The sequence below is a fragment of the Lissotriton vulgaris genome, chromosome 2_1 (genome assembly GCF_964263255.1).
Source record: "Lissotriton vulgaris chromosome 2_1, aLisVul1.2, whole genome shotgun sequence".
Lineage (NCBI taxonomy): Eukaryota > Metazoa > Chordata > Amphibia > Caudata > Salamandridae > Lissotriton > Lissotriton vulgaris.
Window position 1 is genome coordinate 213,804,609 of NC_141687.1, and position 12,357 is coordinate 213,816,965.

The 12,357-nt window shown below is 48.5% G+C and overlaps 1 protein-coding gene across 4 annotated transcripts in view; it reads left to right on the plus strand.

Moving 5' to 3' along the window:
* Positions 1 to 12,357, plus strand: part of POR (cytochrome p450 oxidoreductase) — a 532,686-nt gene that overhangs the window by 432,732 nt on the left and 87,597 nt on the right. The window lies entirely within an intron of this gene.

Below are 12,357 nucleotides of genomic sequence, written 5' to 3' on the forward strand. Positions count from 1 at the left end.
TCGTCCTCATGTTTCTTAGATGCCCTCTCCTTGACCCTCTACACAATTGTCCCTTTGGGCTCCTTACCATTAAGGTGGCCTTCCCGGTTGCGATAACATCTGCCCGGAGGGTCAGTGCGCTTAAGGCCTAGTCATCCAAGCCTCCTTACCTCACCATTTCCCCTGACAAACTGGTGCATCGCACAAGGACCACCTATCTTCCAAAAGTGGTCACTCCATTTTCTGTAGACCAGTCACTCACCTTTCCTACTTTTTCTGCTCCTCCACATCCCTCCAAAGGAGTGGCTCCACCATCTGAACCCAAAAAGAGTGTTGCCGCACACAAGAATTCCAAGTGGACAACTAACTCCTTGTGGGATACGTCGGAGCGGAGAAGAGGCAGGCTGTTCAGAAAAGGACCATCTCACAATGGATCGTACTTTGTATATTAATTTGATAAGCATTAGGTAAAAAGCAACCCACTGAGGGTTTGCGCACTCATTCAACCAGACCTAAAGCTGCAACAACTGTGGTAGATTGTGGAGTTCCGGCCCAGGACATCTGCCTGACAGCAATGTGGGCATCTCTGCACGTGTTTATCAAACACTACTGTCTGGACAGTCAGGTCGGTAGGAATGGACTCTTTGCCTGTTCGGTGCTGCAGGACTTCCTTTTGTGAAATTAGTCAGCAGACCTACCACCAGAGAGGTATTGCTGGGGTATCTATTTAAAGGTAAGAAATCTGTGACTGGAAATCTCTATCACATGAACAAGTTACTTACGTTGCTTTATCTGCTAGAAATTGCATCTAGCCACAGATTCCTTATCGACCCACCCATCGTCCCCTCTCTGCGATCGGATTTGTAGGGACAGGGCCTTCCCCTTTCGAGGGCTCTAGTTTTCCACACCAGTGGTCCATGTACATCGCAGCTCCGCACTTCTGTCATGGGAAGTCACAATGTTACTGACTTCACACACCTCGTTAGTAAACATCACTTTCGGTGCTTACACTGCCACGTGGAGCCGGACGATGCCAACTACCGGCACACAGTGGTACTGCTTAAGAAAAAATGTGCGGATCCAGTCTACCGCCCGGGGATAATTCAAAGGTAAGGATTCTGTGGCTAGATGGTCTCTACCAGATAAGGTGTTACCGGAAGGCAAGTAACTTGTTCTTTTGCATATTAGCTTTAAAAAAACAAATCGGCTGTTTAATTTGCTTGCACTTCAGGTGCCCAATTAGATGGTGATTTATTTCCTGTCTCCTTGCTAAAGTTTCTGTTACAAAGTGTGTGTGACATTGTAGCTGGCTGCAGTTGAGTGATTAGTTGGGTGACTACTTAAAAGAAAACAAGCATGTTCGAGGCATGTGGGCTGCTGAATTCATATCTGTGCATAGATCGCCGCCTAGTGTTGGTTCCGGATGATTGCACATTGTTGTCCTGGAAGATTCTTCGAAGTATCACGAGATAGGTGGCTCCTCCCCTGGACTACAGTGCGCATGGGCATCCACTCCATCCTCAGATTGTTTTTTTCCGCCATTGGGTTCGGATGCATATTTGTTAACTCAAGTTCGGAATCGATAAAAAACTTTCCTTTTGGCCAAAAGGCCTTTAGTTATCGTCGGTTTTGTCTTTGCGATCGGTGCCCAGTACTTGTTCCAGCTCTGTTTCCGAGCCGGACACCCAGAGGAGCCGCGTGGCTTTTCGGCGCTGAAGGCCCGGTCGACGCCAGAGGCCTTATCGACGATCCATCATGGAACGGAGCCCGTTCAAGAGATGTCCCATTTGCAACTCGAAGTATCCTCACATCGATGTCCACCCGGTGTGCAACAAGTGCCTGTCTCCGGATCACGAAGCCAGCTGTATGGCTTGTTCTCGGTTCCGCTCCAAGAAGACGATTTGCCTTCGATGCGCAGCGCGAAAGGAGCCCAGCAGACGGCACCTGACCCGGTGAACATCTTGGATGCCGAGGAGGATGAGGGAGTCGAGCAGGAAGTTCGAGAGAACCTGTCTGATCCTGCATCGGAGATCGACTCCAGTTACGACGCAGATGTGGAGATGGTCGATAATGAAGATGTCGTCGACGAGGTGGGAGACGACGATGAGGCCTTTGGGGCCGTGGAAGATAGCTCGAGCGAGGAGCTTGGCCCAACCGTTGGTACGGGGGCCGCGACCAATACACTCGATAAGGCTCAGGTCGAGGGATCGCCACATGGCCTTACCCAAGATCGTACACTTGGTTCTACAGCCTCGCCTCAAGGCCCGGCTACGGACATTTCTAACGAGCCATCGGTTGACCGATCGAAATCGAAACCGAAAGCATCGGTGTCTACACAACCGAAAGCACTGGGCGCTAAATCGAAACCAAAAGTGCGTATTGCTTTGGTCGGTTCGAAGACCTCTGAACTGTCGGCACCGACGAAGCAGAAGAGTGTTATCGACCCGGTGAGGTCGCTAAAGGGTGTCGAGCCGAAGACCGGGGCACCGAAGAAACTGGTCAAGGACGTCGACCCAAAGAAGTCGGCGCTGAAAGCCGTCGACACAGACCAGGGACTCGGAGCTCAGAAAGTTCTCGATCCTAAGCGTCGACCCGACAAGGCTAAAAGCGGTACAGACCTAGAGTCCACACCTGGCGGTGGCTCGAAGGAACCCGTCGAGTCAACACAGCCATCCGCCTCCTTTTCGAAGCAGGTGTCGGACTCGCTGAAACGCATTAAAGAGAAGGCTACTACTGTCGGACCAAAGGCTAGTCCACCCCCGAAGCCGGTCAGTAAACCTCCAAAATCGTCCGCACCCATCCAGTTCACACTGCCGCCGAAAGTGGTACCTAAGGCCTTCGCCCCTAGGACGGCTGTCGAAGCAACCAAGAAGGTGTCCACTGGGCCGAAGCCTACAACTGCGGAGGTGGTCAGCAAGCATCGACAGCCTCCGCCTGAAGATCAGTCGAGGCAATTCATCGACGCTGAGACGGGTAGACTTTCTATTTACAAGCGAAAGATCGCCCCTGAACAGCCTATGGAGTCATATATAATTCCATTAAAGAAGAAGAGGGATTCTGCTACATCACCTCTTCTCGTTGAACCTATATCACCACATGGGCAAGACACTGCTCCTATCTCGCCCACATACTCAGATTTGGAGGCAGGGGATGGTGACAATGAGGAGTACAGTTATCCTATAGACACTGATCCTGAAGATCACACTGAACCCTGGGCAGACGCTGCTGACCCAGGAGATCCACAAACTGCCCCGGACAGTCATGTCTATGCTGTGAAAACCTCGCCTACTGAAGACACGGCTGCTTTTAATGCACTTATTGAAAGGGCAGCCAAAAATCATGATGTCCAGCTCCATGCTGACCCTATTGAAGAGGATTTTTTGTTTGACACCTTCACAACCTCAGAGAGAAGTGTCAAGACTTTACCAATGCTAAAGGGTGTCTTAAAACATGCTGGAGACATTTTTAAGGAGACCACAAGGGCAAGGGTGATAAACCTCAGAATTGAGAAAAAATACAAACCGGCACCTGGGGACCCTACCTATATCAAGGGACAGTTGCCGTTGGACTCTCTGGTTGTTTCCAATGCCCGGAAGAGGGCGAACTCGCAAACAACGGGTGATGCTCCTCCCCCTGACAAAGAATCTAAAGTGCTAGAAGCATCAGGGAAAAGGGTGGCAGCTCAAGCGGCCAATATCTGGCGCATCTCCAACACACAGGCACTCTTAGCCAGATATGACAGGGCTCATTACGATACACTTGAAACCCTGTTACAACACTTGCCAGATGAATATAAGGAGGCAGCAGAGATGCTAATACAAGAAGGGAAGCTTATATCAAACGCATCTATCAAGTGTGCGCTGGACGCAGCAGACACCGCGGCCAGGGCAATTAACACAAGTGTGATGTGACAGCGACATGCCTGGCTGAGAATCTCACGTTTCAAGCCCGAGATACAAACCACCATACTAAATCAGCCTGTTAACCCTGATCACTTATTTGGCCCAGAGGTGGACACCACCTTGGAAAAAATCAAAAAGGACACTGAGACTGCAAAGTCTATGGGGGCTCTACAGTCGCAGCAGTTCAGGGGTGGTTCCTTTCGTCGCTCCAACAATAGAGGAGCTTCCAGAGGCCAGCTGTCCCAGCAGACACAATACAGTAAAGGAGGCACGCAGACAACCTACACCAAACCGAGTAGGGGTGGCTATCGTGGAAACAGCACCAAAGGCAGAGGTCGTGGAAACAGCTCCCGTTCCTCCGCCACTAACAAACAGTGACTCCTTATCACTGCCCCCCAACCATACCACACCGGTCGGGGGGAGACTGCAACAGTTCCTACCGGTCTGGAAATCCATCACTACAGACAGGTGGGTGAGGCAGCTTATCCAGTACGGTTATTGTCTGGAGTTAACATCCACTCCACCCAACATACCCCCAAGACACCGTACTATGTCCACAGAGCATTTGCAATTATTGCAGCAGGAGGTAGTCATCATGCTGCAAAAAGGAGCCATAGAGCTCGTGCCTGTGGAAGAAAAAGGTACAGAGGTGTACTCGCTGTACTTCTTGATCCCAAAAAAGGACGGCTCCCTCAGACCCATACTGGACCTCAGGCCCCTAAACCAGTACATTCTATCAGAACACTTTCACATGCTCACATTGCAGCAGGTTCTACCGTTACTCAGTCAGGGAGATTTCCTCGCAATATTAGATCTGAAGGATGCATATTTCCATATTCCGCTACACCCGTCACACAGAAAATACCTCCGGTTCACCATTCGGGATCAGCATTATCAGTTCAAGGTCCTCCCTTTCGGAGTGACAACAGCACCCAGGGTGTTTACCAAGTGCCTGGCGACAGTAGCTGCACACCTACGGAGACAGAACGTTCACGTCTACCCTTATCTGGACGACTGGCTTATCCAGGCAAAGTCGGCCCAGCAGTGTGCCGCCCACATGTCCCACACCATTCACCTTCTTCACAATCTGGGGTTTTCACTGAATTATCCAAAGTCCCACCTTCAGCCCGCCCACGTACGGCAGTATCTGGGCGCGACAATAGATACTCTGGCAGTCAAAGCACAGCCAAATTCAGTGAGGATCAACAGCATGCAATTGCTGATACAACAATTCAAACCACAACACTCGCTTCCGGCACGGGTGTTCATGCAGTTGATAGGCATGATGGCCTCCTGCATCTTCATAGTCCCGCACGCGAGACTACACATGCGTCCGCTTCTGGAGTGCTTAGCACGTCAGTGGAATCAGGCTCACGGACAGTTGAAAGACCTAGTGTTGGTGACCGGTCATGCATACAACTCTCTGCATTGGTGGAATCCACAAAACCTTTGCAGGGGCCGACCGTTCCAGGAGCCTGTGCCACAGATTACTCTGACGAATGACGTATCTCTCCAGGGAAGGGGAGCTCATGTACTCCACTACACAGTGCAGGGACTATGGACAGCACAGCAGAGGAAGATGCACATCAAACTTCTAGAACTGATGGCTATCTTCATGGCGATGAAAGCATTCAAGGTACATCTGTGCAACAAGGTTGTGTTGATCCGGACGGACTACATGACGGCCATGTACACCATACAGAAGCAGGGAGGTACATACTCTACACAGTTGTCTCATCTGGCTCAGAGCATGTGGAAGTGAGCCATTCAGAGGATCATCTTCCTCATGGCGGAACACCTCCCTGGCAAGGACAATCAGATGGCGGACCTGCTCAGCAGGTACAGCCACCAAATGCACGAGTGGGAGATACATCCATCAGTACTCCAGCCGTACTTCCAGCAGTGGGGTCATCCAGAGATAGACCTGTTCGCCACAAAGGAAAACGCCAAATGCCAAAGCTTTGCCGCCAGGTTCCCACACCCACAGTCGCAGGGCAATACGATATGGATGAACTGGTCCGGCATATTTGCGTACGCTTTCCCCCCAGCACCTCTTAATACCGCTGGTGGCATGCAAGCTGAAGCAACACTCGATGACACTCATCCTGGTTGCTCCGACATGGGCTCGCCAACCACGGTACACCGCGTTTCTAGAACTATCCGTGGTACTGCATCAAAGGCTTCACCTCACACCCAGGCTTTTGACGCAGAGCCATGGCGACATTCAGCATCCAGATCCGCAACAGCTCAACCTGGCGATCTGGCTCCTGAGGTCTTAGAATTTGGCTACTTCAACTTGCCTCCTGGCTGTATGGATATCATAAGGGAGCTAAGGAAGCCCACCACCAGAGCATGTTATGCGGCAAAATGGAAGCGGTTTGTCATTTATTGTGCCGATCACAACATCAGCCCGCTAGATGCATCTACTCACAACATCATTTGTTATCTGTTACATCTATACAAATGCAATCCGGCCTATGCTTCCATTCGTATACATTTGTCCGCAATAGCAGCTTATCTCCAAAACAGGCAGCATCTCTCGCTTTTCAGAGTGCCTGCCATTAAAGCTTTTCTGGAGGGACTCAAACGCGTTATTCCTCCCCGACACCCACTAGCTCCTGAATGGAACCTGAATGTGGTCCTCACCAGACTGATGGGTCCACCTTTTGAGCCTCTACACTCATGCGAGATTCAATTCTTGACGTGGAAAGTGGCTTTCCTAATCGCAATCACATCGCTACGACGAGTTAGTGAACTTCAGGCACTAACTATCCAGGAGCCATTCATTCAGATTCACTCCAACAGGGTGGTACTCCGCACTAACCCTAAGTTTCTGCCTAAAGTGGTTTCACAGTTCCATATCAATCAGACTATAGAACTGCCAGTATTCTTCCAAAATCCTGAGTCAGTGGCAGAGAGAATGCTCCACACACTAGACGTCAAAAGAGCTCTAATGTACTACATAGATAGGACCAAAGATTTTTGGAAAACAAAACAACTGTTTGTTGCTTTTTTGCCACAACACAAAGGCAACCCCATTTCCAAAGCAGGTATAGCCAGGTGGATCGTTAAGTGCATTCAGATTTGCTATCAAAAGGCCAAGTGCACATTAACGGTACCCCCAAGGGCCCACTCCACGCGAAAGTTGGGGGCCTCCATGGCTTTCCTTGTAAATATTCCTTTAGAAGACATATGTAGAGCAGCCACATGGTCTACCACACACACATTTACAAAACACTACTGCGTAGATGTGCTCTCCAAACAGCACGCAGCTGTAGGGCAGGCTGTTCTAAAAACACTTTTTCAAACTGCTGCAGCTGGCACAGGCGGCCGCTGCTAATGGAGGGACTGCTATGTGTTCTATGCACAGATATGAATTCAGCAGCCCACATGCCTCGAACCGAATATGCTACTTACCAGTATGCATCTGTTCTTGGCATGTAGGGCTGTTGACATTCATATCGCCCGCCCTCCTCCCCGGCGCCTGTAGCGGCTGCAGCACTCAGAATTACTCTTAGCATGGTCATCACTTACGGTGTTACACCATCTTTGCCATAATGGCGAAAAACAATCTGAGGATGGAGTCGATGTCCATGCGCACTGTAGGAGCCACCTATCTCGTGATACTTCGAAGACTCTTCCAGGACAACAATGTGCAATCATCCGGACCCAATACTAGGCGGCGATCTATGCACAGATATGAATGTCAGCAGCCCTACATGCGAAGAATAGATGCATACTGGTAAGTAGCATATTCGTTGCAATGCAATAGGTCTCGCATTTACGCAAGTTTGAGCTACTGGCATTGTAAATGACAATGCCTTTTATTTATGTTTTGATTTTTAAAACATAAATAAAAGGCATTGTCATTTACAATGCAGTCACAATCCCTGGCACTGGTGCCACTGCACCTGCTGCACTGATAGTAGCCAGCTGCCAGACTCTGAAATTGTCCTTCGTGTCACACGAGGGGCGATTTCAGTTTATGAAAGAATACGAGTAGTCTGACCTTCGACACCTGTGAGTGGAGCTGCCAAGACACGACTCAGTTCGCAGAGGCGCTGAACCCCGAACCGAATCACTCTTTTATATGATTCTCTGGTCCCTCCCCCGGTCCTTGTGCGGTTACAGATAAGGGAAGAGAGAGCCGAGACTGGAGCTTGGAGGAGTGCAGCACTTCGAGTCAGCTGAGGAGGGCGTGGAGATGCGCTCACAGCTCCTCAAGGAAGTGCCACACGGCTCTTGGCTCCGGCTGCTGCTCGCCTACACCCTCGGAGGCATCGGTCCTGGCTGCAGCGACTTCCCCACGCCCGTAGTGTGAGCGGTGAGAAGTCCTATAGCGCCTCGAGTCCGGGTGTCCGGGCGCTTCTCGGTTCATGTGTGGGGGTCTGGGAGAGGCAGACACCTTCTATTTTATTTTATTTATGCGATTTTATATTGCGCGGACTTTACCCGAAGGTGTCAGAGCGCTTCACAATAGGAACAGTAATGATACATGAGGAGAAACATTACAAGTGAACAAATTACAAAAGCAAACGTTAAGTTACATGAATAAAAAGTGACAATAGTGAGCAACCCAAATACATGAGGTAGCAATCGGTACATTACAGGAGGAAAAAGTGATGTGTGCAGGTTACAAAAGCGTACAAAGTACAAGTAGAGGTATAATACTGCAATAAATGGCAGACACTCCAGCACAAGAACACACGTTACGTAGGCAATGGTGGCACTTGTGCAAGTATCTAAAGCAAACAAAAAGTGAGAGGTAGCATATAGTGTGTTACAAGAGAAAAGTGAGGTGTGCAAGTTACAAAAGGGTACCATAACAGGTACAAGGATAATACTGCAATAAATGGTAAACACTCAAACTGCTAGAACACACTGGGAAGGCATTTCCATAGTCATGGACAACAGAATTTTCAATAATGGGACGTCTTCCTTCAGATGATAGAGAGGGCGTGAATTAGATTTGGAGGTGTCTTTGGAGGAGGAGAACTTTGAGGTCCATTTTGAAGGCCTGGGAGAAGGAGGTGTTCCGGAGCTTAGGCAGAAGTGAGTTCCAGATTCTCACTACGTTGCCTGAAAAGGATTGGGCTTCTGAGGTAAGAACATTTCTAGAAAATGAACTTTCGCACACAGCGCTATGATTCATAGATCCTTATAGCGCCTAAAAACTCCCAGGTGCTATGCAGCATATTCAGTGACATCGGGGATACTGCGATCTATCATCAGTCCTCGCCTTGGTGCAGCGCTGTAGAGGTTGCGATAGAGCGCTGCGCTTAGCAGTTAGTGGAGTCATATAGCGCCTGGATAGTCGTATAAGAATAGTTAGGGCAACTGGTGGGATCCGATGTGATATAGAAGGTGGGGAGAGGAAGAGGCGAGTTTGTGAGTGGTTCCCGTGCAACTGTGCGAGAGGGTGGAAAGAAATGATGTTTCTTAGTCAATTAACAGAGGGGGCAGAGCCTTATGCAGTGCTGACACTGAGCGTGGTGACTTATAGTTTAATCGCACAATTCTCAGGACCCTGGGCACTACATTCTCGGAAGGGGAGGCCATTAGAAGTAGTTACTTGTGGCTTCGGGCGCTGTTTGGGGTGGAAGAAGGAACGTTTTCCCATAAACAGAACAAGAGCAGCAAGGGAAGTTTCTCATGTGGGTACTCCACGAGGATGGGGGTTATCTAGGCACTTGTGCAGTACACTGCGATGAAAAGAAATGGTGGGCACGAGCAGTAAAACGGTGCGGATGGGTTGGCCAATCCCACAACAAGACGAAGAGAAGCAAGCAACTGGAAACATTCAGCATACAGTACAGAGTATGATATTTGGGGGGGCGGGGGGGAGGGCACAGAGTTGTCTACAGTGCAGTGTACAGTGCAACATACAATGATACACTGATTTGTGCGAGCTGACTCAGCACAATGTAGTTTGAAGCATAGCTGCGTGACGCGAGTGCTTAATACAGTGCAACATGCAGCGTGAAATAAACATCTGTACTAGTTAATATAGAATTCATACGGTTGTTAACTGCGGTTGGATGTGCAGTGTGCATTGCACTGCAGTATGTACTGGCATGCGCAACGATATACAATTAGATGTATTATTCAATATTCAATGCGAACTGCTTTGTGCAGCCTGGTTACTTCGACGGGATATACAGTGTAGCGTGCAGTATCAACTGCAGTGCTATACTCTGTATCACGTTTCGATCCTTTGGAGTGCGGAATGTATGGGTGTAATGTGCAGTGCCATTTAGTGTATGGTGTGATAGACAATGCGCAGTGCGACAGCGTGATTGAGAACACTTACAGAACGTGATACAGTGCAACGCGCGGTGTAGGGTACAGCCCACTAAGCGTGATTTACATTATACTATAATGTTCATTATGCAGTGCAAAATTCCAGAGCTCTGTTCACAGATAGTGCAACATGCCGTTGGATGTGCAGTGCGATAGATTAACAGTAGTGGAACATTCAATTCTATGAAAAGTCCGCTACACTTAGGATATGATATGCAGTTTCATGCAGTGAGACAATGCACTTCCATGTTGACCTGGCTATCACTAGTGCTCACCCAACCTCTACTCAGTGAACCCCAGCCTGCCATCGTGCCAACAAGTGTGAAGACTTGTGTGGGCAAAGCATTCAACTACAACATGAAACGCGAGAAATCTGCCATTGTGGGATATTTCGCGCTCGGGCCAGATTTACACGGAGTTTTGCGGGAGTGGCCCTTCGCGGTATGTCAAATCGAGGAAGTTTGGTGAGCGTTTTTGCGTTTCATTCTTTTTAGGTGGCTCTTTTCATGGTATACCCTTCGCAGAATTGTCATCCCTGTTTCGCAAAACCGCAGCTATTTTGTGAAGGTGTTCCTGGAAACCAGATGCAGGACTGGGTATACACACTTGTTTTTTGTTCTACCATGGATAGTAGGTGCCGTTGGTTCTCTTATTTGGCAGCACTGGCAGTGGCCTGAAGTAGGAAAAGCAGCAGTGGCCTCCTTAGAATATCTTGGGCCCTGGCACTTATGGCACAAATTAAGCACTGCTAACAAGTGATTTTGCTTTCTAGCAACCACGTCACTGCTTCATTATTTGCTGTTCTATTTTCACTTATGTTCATGGCCTCAGCAATGTTTTGTGTTTCCGCGCCAGTTGTGCTTTCCGTGAATGTACTTGCACGCAAACCACAAACTGTTGCATAATTTGCAGATTTCAACAAAAACATATTTCTATCTCGGATGGATCGAAAGTTACTTTAAAAAGACTACACCGAAGTTTGCTTTACTGAGCGTGTCTTACCCCCCCCCCCCCCCCCCCTCCCCTCCACACCCCCCTCACCCCCCATACACACACACACGCAAAATATGTCTCTTTGCAGCAAAGACAAGGAAGAGGCTGAAGGTGGGAGGGCGGGGGAGATACTCTCCCCTGCTGCAGTGTCTGCTGGCAGACGCTGGGAGGGAGACCCCGGCCGGGGTTGGCCTGTGGCCGTTCGAGAGCTACAGTCCCCGTTGCCCCCAGCGCCTCCGCTCTCCATGTCTGCTTCCCAGCTGTGGTGAAGAATGTTCTTATCTGCTTGTTAAAATAAACAAGCCGATATGAAAAGTTCTTCACCACAGTCGTAAAACAGGCCACAGTGTCCGTAGGGGCTGTCTAAAAAGTGGACAGGGTGGCAACTGAAAACCCTCCTTTTCACTTGGAAGCAGGCGTTTACCCTAAACGCTGACGCTACCCAATGGAAAGGAGGGGCGGGGCTTACAGGACCCTTTTTAGAACAATATCTCTCGCAGGGTGTGGCCAGCAGCTCCGCCCACGCCTCTAAGAGATCTAAAAAATAATGATAAAATAAAAGGCACAACTTATAGGATAGTGTATTTTTTGCTAGTAAAACATCACATGAGTGAATGTTTAAGTGTAGCCCTTTAATGCAGCCCTGGGACCACAATTATGTGGTGGGCTTTTCTCCTTTTTATTTTTTGAAGAAGAAAAAAAAAGAATAAAAACAAATTAACCATTGGAGCAGCATAAGAAGGCCGCATCTGTTGGCTTTGTCAGTCCTTGTTTTAATATGTGCTCAGTTAGTTTAAGGCTAAAGATGAAAAAAGAGCTCAAGCGTTGCCTATGAATAGCATATACACATAAATAATGTTTTTGTGTCACTATACATGCTTTTCCTATTCGTTAAACAAGACATGTAATTTCTGTTGACCTGGTACTTTAGAGTGGTACTTCGGTGTTCCGTCCATATTTAGTTAGATCAGCCTTGAAAGAGTCAGAAGAAATAGTTATTCCTATTCATACCCACTGATTTGTACAGGATTATATAAAAGAAACCTCAATATTTTGCAGGAGATCGAAAAATCTCAATGATAAAAAAAAAAAAAATTCTGGTTGTTTTAAACCTTTGCCTATATTGTAGTAGTGTGAATTTGGAAGCTCAGTATGAAATGGTTTCCCTTAAATGCATCAAGAA